The sequence below is a fragment of the Hyla sarda genome, chromosome 5 (assembly GCF_029499605.1).
Source record: "Hyla sarda isolate aHylSar1 chromosome 5, aHylSar1.hap1, whole genome shotgun sequence".
In the NCBI taxonomy this organism is placed as follows: Eukaryota; Metazoa; Chordata; class Amphibia; order Anura; family Hylidae; genus Hyla; species Hyla sarda.
The window spans coordinates 319,957,354-319,969,718 of record NC_079193.1 but is presented as its reverse complement, the minus strand read 5'-3'; the positions used below and the strand labels follow the sequence as shown (position 1 = coordinate 319,969,718).

Here is a 12,365-nt window from a genome sequence, read left to right as displayed (position 1 = left end):
CAAACACAAATACTTAATGTTAATAATTAACACAGATATTCCATCCCAAGGTTTCCTGTGGCCGAGGCGCCTGAGCTGTTGCACGTATAAAGCAATATCATGTGGGCACATTATTGCAAAACATCGATTATTACCATGGTGGCTTTGAAGTATAAGGGTAGATTCATACGATCATAAATCCGCTGCAAGTTATGCTACGATTCCCTTCAATGGGTCCATGCACAATAGTGGCAAATTTCCAGATTGCTGGTGAACCTGTTGAAGTAAATGGTAGAGCAACTTGCAGCGGATTAACTGCAGCAGGTAACCCGCTCTGAGTTACGATCGTGTTAACGTACCCTAATATGTTTTTTTGTGGTATGTGTGGGGTAAGAGATTGATGACCTAGGAGACATATGCGTATTCTGGGTCCTCATCTGGGAAGGGTGGGGTGGCCAAGAGTCAAATGGTCACACCTACTTCATTACCAGGGTCACATCGTTACATATATGTTATAAGGATCAAATCATAATATTTTTATAACTAGAAATATTACATGAAGTCATTAAAACTAATGGAAAATCATATAATACCTGGATGGCATGAGTCGGACAGAATGAGAGCAGCTGCTTGCTAGGAGCGTGTCCGGAGAGGTGGACCTCTTCTCTGATGTTCACATGGTTGCAGATGTTTTCTAGGGAAATATTAAATCCTAGTTGAGTTTTGTATGCAGTTTCAGCAAGCCATACACAAATATTTTGCCAAATTTGACAGTTTGCTCTACTTTTACTGCTTTAAATTGACAAATTTTAGCTGACCATACACAATACATAAATGGGCTGGTCACGATTTTAACCAGTTTAGCTGCTGATTAGGTGGAGACATTGAGCAAACAATCATTCCTAGGGTGGTCCTAACTCTGCCTTCTCCCTAACCTGGAATGTTCTTCACTCTAAATGTGTGGCCTATGTAAAGGGCAGGTATAAGTAAGGTTCAAAGGGTTGTCCAAGCATTAAAAGATATATTTCTCGCTCAGGGTGGCAAAAAAATAAAAAAAATATGTACTTATCTTATATGACATCCGAGCCCCCACAGCTGATGGGCTGACGCTTTCAGTTCTTCACTCATCACCACTACTTAATTCCTGGATATGTCATTCATACAGAGGCTGCCCTGATTAGTCAATCGCTGGCAGTAACAGTGCCCTGCCTCAACTAGTGATTGGCGGAGACAACGTGTCACCAGGAACCAGGAATAAGCAGTGATAAGCCTAGAACGGGAGAGTCAGCATGGCAGCTGCAGGGGCTCAGAGGAGGTGAGTATATTTATTTGTATGCCACGCTAAGCAAAATATAATTTCTTTTATGCCCTAATAACACCTTTAACCCCATTAATACCAGCTAAAATTTTGTACATGTTAATGCATATAAATTTGAAATTTGCAACAATATCAGACAATACAACAAGGTACATAAAACACTCAATTCCAAGCTCCACAAGGGTCTCAGTTGGACACTGCATAGGTTAGGAGACTGTTGAAGATACTGTAGGTGTTATATGTTTGGCTCCTTTCACATCACGTTTTTGTAATGTCCGGCAGGGGTATACATAGGTAAACTCCCCGATATATACATCTGCTATATAGCTTTGATTGCATTTGTCATATATTAAACATACAGTATCCTGCTCTATGGAATAGGTCAATGCAATAGCGCAGACGTCCAGAAAAAAAACATACTCCACCATAAACCACCCGAACAAAGGCCAAAGTGACACTTTACTGCCTTCCATCATGTAATTGGGGTCTATGGGTATATTAGCTGTATGCGCCTGACCTGGCTCTCAAATACTTAAAGGGACATGGATCTGGGAGTGTTCCGGAGGAAACTAATGCTGCAAATGAGTGGTTTACTCCAGCAGCTGGAAGACTTTGCAGGGACTTAAGAAGCTGCAGGACAGATGTCCCAAATGCATTGACTTCATGAGGGAATATTTAGAATAGTTTTTGGTAAGGCTCAATATTTATCAGCACCCTCTATACAATACTAATGACAAGCTGAGATTTATAGGTTGAACAGATCATTAAGGAATTAATGCTATTAATAAAACACGTCTAATATGCAAATGTGTAATAACAATAATTACAAGAGGAAGTGTAGAGCGTAAGTTATTGCTGCACATTATACTATCTCTATACTCTGGGGCACTGCCACTTCCTTGTAGTGCGTCATTTCAGAGTTGTCTGCTTACATGGATTACCTATTTGTTTTGATGAAGGAAGGTTTAGTTCCATGATGTCTATAGGTTACTCATACTACAAGAAGTTAAGTAGACTAAGCATAGTAGGCAAATGGAGGAACAATGTACACCATATACTTATTTTTAAGAGCCGAGGCAAGCGCTCTCTATCAACCAAAGTGCAAGAAAAAGTGCAAACGTATCACACTACAAAAATGTGCACAGAGGATGCAGTCTATCGCTAAGCCCTTCTCCAACAGGAGAGAGGCCCCCCAACAAACCTACCCTTCACCTCCGGGCCAAAAGGCACCTGCAAGGATCCAGGTTCGATGCCCCTTTTTGCCGAAGCTACTAAGGGGCCGCAAATGCACCTGACTTCAACCTAGGCGTTAACCAAGGTATCAGCCGAGGAGCCATGTACTGATAGCATCTTAACCTAAGTCAAGATGCCCAGGGGTTGCAGGGAGGTGAGGAACCTGATGGCCACACACACCTCCCCTAGACTGCCAGGAGGGATACCCAGAGGGGCTACCGCATCCTGACAAATGATGTGTACAAACAAAACAAATTTTTTATATTTATTTACATCCTATACATTAAACAAGCATCTATACATGATCACAGCATCAGCGGCCATATCAAGGGCTGGTCTGATCACCTGCATCACGGCTGCGGAGATCAGATAAGCCAAAATGGCGGACAGAGGTTCCCTTCTCTGCCTCCAGCAATTATCACGGGGTCTTCTTCTCTGGTCTTCCTAGAGGTGTCTGCTTACATGAATTACCTATTTGTTTTGATGAAGGAAGGTTTAGTTCCATGATGTCTATAGATTACTCATACCAAAAGAAGTTAAGTAAGCTAAACACAGTAGGTAAATGGAGGAACAATATGGTCAGTATGCCCATTTTTATTTTAGGGGTGGGTTATCCAAGGATCAAAATAAAAAACATTTCATATGTTGTACATCTTGGCAAACATTAACCTTTCTTTTTTTTTTTTTTTTACTGTAAATTTTTATTTATTTTGTCAAAATATGAAATCGATACAAACAAGTAGGTAGCAGTGGGGTTCAACCCCCATAAACAGAATGTACCAACCAAGAAGATCAATGTGCATGCATTGAAAACAAATGTCGCTAAAAAACATTGTCAAACGTATAAGGCATCAAGCCCACCAAGGGGAGAGAGACGGGGGAGGATGGGGGGGGGGGGTTAAGGAAGGGAACAAACAAAAGGAGGGGGGGGGAGACAGTAATTCGCCACACTAGGGAAGAGACACCAAAAGAAGAAAACAGGAAGAAACAGTGAAAGAAAAACAACAAGGTCTAAGGGTAGCACAGTCAGGGAGGCTGTCTATCAGTAAATCTGTCCCAAGGATCCCACACCGAGAGAAATTGTGGGATCGTATTATTCAAGGAGGCTGTAATAGACTCCAGGGAGCGGATTTCACGAATTCTAGCAAGCAATTCACTCTCAGGAGGGGACGTGGTCCGCTTCCAATACTTCGCAATAAGAGTCTTGGCTGCTAGGACAACATGTAGAAACAATTTGAAGGGCTGCCTAGCTAACGTTCTGGTAGATAGGTGCAATAGGTAAACCAAAGGATACAGAGGTACCCCAATCCCCAAGACCTCCCGGAGCAAATGTTGGACCATATTCCAGAAGGGAGAGATCTGCGGGCAGGACCAGAAAATGTGATAAACATCCCCCAAGCCCACTCCACAACGCCAACACTGAGGGGGTATGTCCGGGTTCAGTCTATTTAGCAGAACAGGGGTATGGTACCAGCCCATAAGCATCTTATACTGTGTTTCTTTGTATGCTGTACAAATAGAAGCCCGAGAGGCCCTATCCCAGATCACCCGCCACTGAGAGATCGTAAGTGGGGTGTCTAAGGCTTCCTCCCAACGCCCCATGTAGTGATGAGAAGGAGGGGTACCATCCAGTGGGGAAAGGAGGAGAGAGTAAATGCTCGATAGTAGCCCCTTCGTCTGCGGCCCACCTCTACACAACCTCTTAAAGCTCGTGGGGAGTGACACAGTCAAAGAGCCCCGCTGCGATGACATATAATGCCTGTTACGCCGAGCGCTCCGGGTCCCCGTTCCTCCCCGGAGCGCTCGCCTCATTCTCGTTGCTGCAGCGCCCCGGTCAGATCCACTGACCGGGTGCGCTGCGGTACCGCCTCCAGCCGGGATGCGATTCGCGATGCGGGTGGCGCCCGCTCGCGATGCGCACCCCGGTCCCCGTACCTGACTCGCTCTCCGTCGGTCCTGTCCCGGCGCGCGCGGCCCCGCTCCCTAGGGCGCGCGCGCGCCGGGTCTCTGCAATTTAAAGGGCCAGTGCACCAATGTTGGTGCCTGGTCCAATCTTCCCAATTACCAATTAGTGTGATCACCTGTGCACTTCCCTATATTACCTCACTTCCCTTGCACTCCCTTGCCGGATCTTGTTGCCTTAGTGCCTAGTGAAAGCGTTCCCTTGTCTGTTCCTAGCCCGTGTTCCTGACCTCCTGCCGTTGCCCCTGACTACGATCCTTGCTGCCTGCCTCGACCTTCTGCTACGTCCGACCTTGCTTCTGCCTACTCCCTTGTACCTCGCCTATCTTCAGCAGTCAGAGAGGTGAGCCGTTGCTAGTGGATACGACCTGGTCACTACCGCCGCAGCAAGACCATCCCGCTTTGCGGCGGGCTCTGGTGAAAACCTGTAGTGGCTTAGAACCGGTCCACTAGCGCGGTCCTCGCCATCCCTCTCTGGCACAGAGGATCCACCTCCTGCCAGCCGGCATCGTGACAGTAGATCCGGCCATGGATCCCGCTGAAGATCCTACACTGGTCGCCCAGCTAGCCTTAAAGATCGCCCAACGAGATCAACAGCTGGCATACTTGACCTCCGAGGCACTGCGTATTCAGTCACAGATACAGCAGCTGCAGATACAGCAACAGCTACAGCTGCAACTACCATCTCCTCCGCCGGCTCCTGCAACTCCTCCGCAGCAACCGGCCGTTCCTAACCCCTGCTTGTCCCTGCCGGACAAATTTGGCATAAAGATCGCCCAACGAGATCAACAGCTGGCATACTTGATCTCCGAGACACAGCGTCTTCAGTCACAGTTACAGCAGCTGCTGCCGCAGATACAGCAACTTCAGTCACAGCAGCTGCTGCCGCAGATACAGCAACTTCAGTCACAGCTACAGCTGCAACAACCATCTCCTCCGCCGGCTCCTGCAACTCCTCCGCAGCAACCGGCCGTTCCTAACCCCTGCTTGTCCCTGCCGGACAAGTTTGATGGGGACCGCAATGATTCTGCCACAGCCACAGTCCAGTCCTTCTTCGCTGAGGTCCGTGGTGTCTTCGAGGAGCCTGCCCGAGCTTCTTCTGCCGAGATTGCCCTGCTGAACCTGGAACAGGGTGTTTCTTCCATTGGCGAGTACGCCATTCAGTTCCGTGCTCTTGCTTACGAGTTGTCCTGGAATAGTGAGGTTCTCTGCGCGACCTTTAAAAAAGGCCTATCCAGCAACATTAAAGATGTTCTGGCCGCACGAGAGACTCCTGCTGACCTACATGAACTCATTCATCTTGCCACTCGCATTGACATGCGTTCTTCCGGATGGCGTCTGGAGCTCCGCCTGGATATGGACTTTGTTCGCACGAAGCGTTTTTTCTCCCCGGCTCCTCTCTCCTCTGGTCCTCTGCAATCCGTTCCTGTGCTTCCCGCCGCGGAGGCTATGCAAGTTGACCGGTCTCGCTTGACACCTCAAGAGAGGACACGACGCCGCATGGAGAATCTTTGCCTGTACTATGCCGGTACCGAACACTTCCTGAAGGATTGTCCTATCCGTCCTCCCCGCCTGGAAAGACGTACGCTGACTCCGCACAAAGGTGACACAGTTCTTGATGTCAACTCTGCTTCTCCACGTCTTACTGTGCCTGTGCGGATATCTGCCTCTACCTTCTCCTTCTCTACTATGGTCTCCTTGGATTCCGGATCTGCAGGAAAATTTTTTTTGGCCTCTCTTATCAACAGGTTCTACGTCCCTGTGACCAGTCTCGCCAGACCCCTCTACATCTTTTGTATTAACAATAAAAGATTGGACTGTCTCATGCGTTTCCGCATAGAACCCCTCCTAATGTGCATCGGACCTCTTCACGGAAAAATTGACTTTTTTTTCCTCAGGTTCTTTGGCCCCAAGAAGAGGGGGAGACCCAAGGGGGGGGGTACTGTTACGCCGAGCGCTCCGGGTCCCCGTTCCTCCCCGGAGCGCTCGCCTCATTCTCGTTGCTGCAGCGCCCCGGTCAGATCCACTGACCGGGTGCGCTGCGGTACCGCCTCCAGCCGGGATGCGATTCGCGATGCGGGTGGCGCCCGCTCGCGATGCGCACCCCGGTCCCCGTACCTGACTCGCTCTCCGTCGGTCCTGTCCCGGCGCGCGCGGCCCCGCTCCCTAGGGCGCGCGCGCGCCGGGTCTCTGCAATTTAAAGGGCCAGTGCACCAATGTTGGTGCCTGGTCCAATCTTCCCAATTACCAATTAGTGTGATCACCTGTGCACTTCCCTATATTACCTCACTTCCCTTGCACTCCCTTGCCGGATCTTGTTGCCTTAGTGCCTAGTGAAAGCGTTCCCTTGTCTGTTCCTAGCCCGTGTTCCTGACCTCCTGCCGTTGCCCCTGACTACGATCCTTGCTGCCTGCCTCGACCTTCTGCTACGTCCGACCTTGCTTCTGCCTACTCCCTTGTACCTCGCCTATCTTCAGCAGTCAGAGAGGTGAGCCGTTGCTAGTGGATACGACCTGGTCACTACCGCCGCAGCAAGACCATCCCGCTTTGCGGCGGGCTCTGGTGAAAACCTGTAGTGGCTTAGAACCGGTCCACTAGCGCGGTCCTCGCCATCCCTCTCTGGCACAGAGGATCCACCTCCTGCCAGCCGGCATCGTGACAATGCCGAAGTTGCACATAGTGGTTCAATTCAGAGGCAGGGAGCTCCCAGCGAGACTTCAAGTCATCAAAGGGTAGGAGAACCCGTGTGACAAGGTTCACTATATCAGCCCAACAGAACACCCCCCGCGAACCCCATTCCCGGACCATATGTGCAGTGCTACCCGGTAGAAAGTCCGGGCGATAAAGGAAAGATTGCATAGGGGAGTAGGGGGACAAGAGCCGGAACCGCCTAGAGCAATAGGTCCACACATATTTAGTAAATTACATAGGGCCTAGAAAGGGGGGTACAGGAGAGGAAAGTGGAAAGGACCACAAGAAAGAGTTAGGGTGAATAGGGGCCAACCATAGCTTCTCAATCTCCATCCATTTGCTATAGGCGTGATAGGTGGACCACGCCGCGAGATGTCGGAGGTGTGCCGCCCAATAATATTTGGCAAAATCGGGGACCCCCAAGCCCCCCCAAAGACTGGCTCGCCATCATAACGGACATAGGAAGCCTATGCCTCTTGGCACCCCATCATATAAACCGAAAAATCGCTGATTGAAATGAGCGTAACGTGGCCAAGGGCACCCGTACTGGCAGCGTTTCGAAAAAGTAAAGCAGCTTAGGGAGGATGGTCATTTTAACTGCAGCAATACGACCAAAAAAGGAGATATATTGCGATCCCCACCTATCAAGGAAGGAGCGAAGCTCTCGAAACAAAGAGGGATAGTTCACAGAGTAAAGAGAGGAATAGCTAGGGGAGAGGGAAACACCCAAGTACTTAATAGAGGAAGGAGACCAGCGGAAAGAGTAGGTAGTGCGCAGCTGAGTAACCAAGGAAGAAGGAAGATTTAGAGGCATAGCCTCCGATTTAGAGAGGTTGATCTTATAGCCCGAGACCCTTCCATAAGCATGCAAGAGTTTATATAGAGAAGGTAAAGATAAAAGGGGGTTAGTAAGTGTGAGCAAGATGTCATCAGCAAAGAGGCAGACCTTAAAGGCCCTATCGTGTAAAGTTATTCCAGTGATATCCGGGTCCCCTCGAATCAGGGCCGCAAGGGGCTCTATGCAAAGAGCAAAGATCAGGGGGGACAGCGGGCAGCCCTGTCTGGTGCCATTGTGGAGTGCAATAGGTATAGAGGAGGTAGAAGGCAGCTTAAGAGAAGCAGTAGGGGAAGAGTAGAGGCCCCGCAGCACAGTGAGAAAGCAACCCGTGATTCCAAATTTCTGGAGCGTAGCAAACATAAATGGCCAGCCCAGCCTATCAAAAGCCTTTTCCGCATCAAGACTCAAAAGTAAGGCTTGGTCAGAGCGTTTGTTGACTAGGTCGATGAGGTTGGCTATTCGTCTAGTATTATCTCCACCCTGGAGACCAGGAATAAAATCCACCTGGTCCTTATGGATAAGAGCAGGGAGGAAACGACAAAGTCGCATAGCCAATACCTTAGTGAACAATTTCAAATCAGAGTTCAGCAGGGCAATAGGCCTATAGCTAGCACAGTCATGGGGGTCCTTATTCGGCTTTGGAATCAACGTAATCAAAGAATGCAAAAATGTCTGTGGGATCCCCCCCCCCCCCCCAGAAAGGAGTTATACAAAGGGACAAGTTTGGGAAGAAGGACAGAGGAGTAAGTCTTATAATACAGGTAAGTAAACCCATCGGGGCCCGGAGAGCGCCCCGACGGAAGCGTCTTAAGGACCTCAGTGAGCTCTTCGCTAGTAATTGGAGCGTTCAAGACCTCCCTGTCAGAGGCAGAGAGAGCTGGAAGGCTACATCGAGAGAGGAAAGAATCCAGGGCCTCAGCCCGCTCCCCGGGGTCCAAAGGAAGCTGGGATGGGAGTGAATAAAGTTTTGAGTAGTAGTCACGAAAGAGGCAGGAGATAGAATCAGGATGATAGTGAAGGGTCCCCGCAGCATCCCTCAGAGCAGAAGGAGTCTGAGACACAGCACGGTCACGTAATCGTCTACCCAACATGGTATGGGCCTTATTGCCCTTTTCATAAAACCGTTGCTTAGCATAAAGCAGTTGACGCTCCACATTGCGGAGAGCCAAGTCCCTCAACTGCTCCCGTGCTGCAATCAGACGCCTCAGAACCGAAAGGGAGGGGGCAGTAAGCAAGAGAGCCTCCAAAGACGAGACCTGAGCCCTAAGTTCCCGAGAGCGGAGCAACGCTGATCTCTTCAAACGAGATCCCAAGGCAATACAGTGGCCCCTAATCACCGCTTTGTGAGCCTCCCACAAAACTGCCGGGGAGGACACAGAGCCTTCATTATCAGCAAAATATTCAGTGATATTAGTCTGGATCGAGTCTCGGGAAGAAGGGCTCTTCAACAAAGCATCGTTAAGTCGCCAGTGACAGCGACGTAAGGAGGAAGCAAAAGGAGAAAAGGAGACAAGGACAGGACTGTGGTCAGACCAGGAGATAGGCTCCATAGAGGCAGAGGAGAGCATACGCACCAACGGAAGGTTGCGGAAAAAATAGTCTATACGAGTATGGAGTTTATGGGGGTGCGAATAAAAAGAAAAAGACCGGTCTGAAGGGTGGTTAATGCGCCACAGGTCATATAGCGCAGCCGAACGCACTAACCGCCGAAAAAGCATAGACAGGCGCACTTGGGCAGAGGGGGGTCGGGCATCACTTAGGGAGTGTCGGTCAGTAGCAGGGGAAAAAACTAAATTAAAATCACCTCCCAACAACCAAGCCGAAGGTGGGAACTTATGAAGACGTGCCAAAACCCTACGAAGAAAGGGGATCTGTGCAGAGTTAGGGGTATAAACATTGCAAAGGAGTAAGGGCTTACCCCCCAAAGAGCCTTGGAGGATGACAAATCTACCTAACGGGTCCAAATAGGAGGAGGTAACTTGCAGGGGACAGGTCCTTGAAATCAGGATCGCAACCCCCCCCCCAACCTTCCGATTAGCAGAGGCAGCAAACACTTGAGGGTAAAGATGGTGTAGGAAGGCAAAAGTGCCCGTCCTGTCAAAGTGCGTCTCCTGAACATAAACAATATCAGCCTTAAGGGCCACCAATTCCCGTTGCAACAAACGTCGCTTTGTGGGGGTATTAAGACCCTTCACATTCAGAGAGACGCACTTAGCCATGATAGGCGTGGGAGAGGTAGAACAGGTGCAAGATACAGTACTCACTCGACCATACAGGGGACAAATAGTCCATCAGCGCCAAGATAGGAAACCACCACAGTGTACCACACGACCTAAAAGAAAAGGAGACAGAAAGAAAAAGAAACACACCCCAGGAGGGGTCAGCACAGCCACAAACAATAGTAACAAAGAGAATAGAGACAAACGGACACAAGGGGAGACAGACAAGGGGTAAACAATGCCAAAAACAAACCATTGGCCCATAGGCCAAAGCAGAGACCAATACTGCAGCAAAAAAATGTACAAAGGAAATAAATGACAACATCATTGCAGAAACCATGGCCCCAAAGGGGGAGGTGGAAGAACGCATCAGAGAGGACCTCCAGTAGTACCAGAGACCCCCTCGGAGGTCGCTCTAAATGTCAGCCCTAAGTAGACTACCCTAAATTATCAACCCACATGTAGCGGAACAATGCAGGCTGGACATAAGTGGGTAGTAAAACATCAAATATAGCAACTAAGAGAGGAAGGAAATCCCGCCATTCAACTATCAGAGGGGTTCCACTTCAAAATTCTCATGGAGGGTTCAGGCCCCGGCCCGAAGGGCTAGGGGGAAGGTCAGTTCCCCGTCGACCGGATCGCCTCCCGCGGACTGGTTGCCAGATTTGCGGTAGAGCAGGGGGGGGGGGGGAAATAAGGCCCCAGTCCTGAAGCCGGGGTGGCGGGACATCCAGAGTAGCACAGAAGTCCGAGAGATCAGCAAAGGTGCGTAGTACAGCAGAGCGTCCATCTCTTCTAGCTTGCAAAGCGAATGGGAAGGACCACCTGTACGGAATCTGTGCAGAGCGCAGGGTGGATAGCAAGGGCTGCAATAACCACCGTTTTCGCAGCGTGAGCCATGATAAGTCCTGGAACAGCTGGATAGGAGCACCATCAAAATCAAAGGACTTCATGGAGCGGGATTTAGCCATGATCCTCTCCTTTAGTTGAAAGTCCGCCACACAACAAACAACATCCCGAGGAGGGCCATTTGTGGGACGGGGGCGCAACGCCCGATGGGCCCGGTCCAGTTTGATCTTATGTGAGGGGGGTTCCCCCAAAATCATGTTAAAGATGGTTTCCAGGGTAGCAGGTAAATCCTCAGCCTGAGTTGCTTCAGGGAGCCCCCGCACACGAATATTGTGGCGCCGTCCCCTATTATCCAGGTCTTCAACATGCGAATGGAGATCATTAAGGAAGTCAGTTTGAGCAGACATAGTACCCTGAATTTGCGCTATATAGGACCTGGTAGAGTCGTGTGCCCCCTCAAGATCATCAACCCTTTGTGAGACATGCTGGAGGTCTTGGCGCATCTGGGCAATTTCGGCGCGGCAAGTATCCTTGACTTCCTCAATTAGCACCTTGAAGTCTTCCTTAGAGGGGAGATGAGAGAGCAGCTGACTAAAGTCCATGGACGGCAAGGCTGAGGCAGGTAATCCGGAACATACAGGGTCCATATGCGGACTAACAGCCCAGGCAGATCCACCGACCCCCTGTCTGGGAGCATCCTGAGAGCCCAGCACCGAGGAAGAGCCCCGCAGGGGTACCACCCCAGGGGGTTCCCCTGATAATTTACAGGTGGACATGTCCCTTGGTGGCTGAGAGGGGGCAACAGTAAGGTCAGCAGGGGGCACCGAGGCCCAGTCAAACTCCGCCACAGGCGATAAGGGCACAGCAGGATCCAGGGCAAAGGCAGACCCCACAGCAGGTGCACAGGGGCAGTCGGAAGCTCCTGAAGGATGGGGGGCCCCCACAGCTGCAGATCCCTTTATATGAGTGGAGGAGAGCACAGGAGTCCCTGCTTCATGAGAGACTGGTAGAGCCCCAGGAGGGGGAGAGAGAAGGACGGCTGTATACAGAGCTCTGGAGGCAGCGGGCTCAGAAGTGGGTGCCTCCAGCTGTTGCGCCTTATGTGGCTGAGGAAGGCTATGCAAGCAGAGGGGAGGTGAGGTACTCACTGTAGTACCCGTCCGTGTCCCTGAGCCGGAGTCCTGCGACAGCAGTAGGGGACTTGCGGGTAGGTCCTGCAGGGTTTCAGAGGCCATCCACGGCCGGACCTCCTCAGAGACGGGCTTTCTAATGGCCG

The 12,365-nt window shown here is 50.3% G+C and overlaps 1 protein-coding gene across 1 annotated transcript in view; it reads right to left on the bottom strand.

Moving 5' to 3' along the window:
• Positions 1-674, bottom strand: part of LOC130274207 (carbonic anhydrase 13-like) — a 47,982-nt gene extending 47,308 nt beyond the window's left edge. Inside the window, exon 1 of the mRNA XM_056522259.1 lies at positions 573-674. The gene's annotated coding sequence lies outside the window, so the exon portion shown is untranslated. The remainder of the gene's footprint in view (positions 1-572) is intronic.
• Between the last annotated feature and the right edge of the window lie 11,691 nt (positions 675-12,365).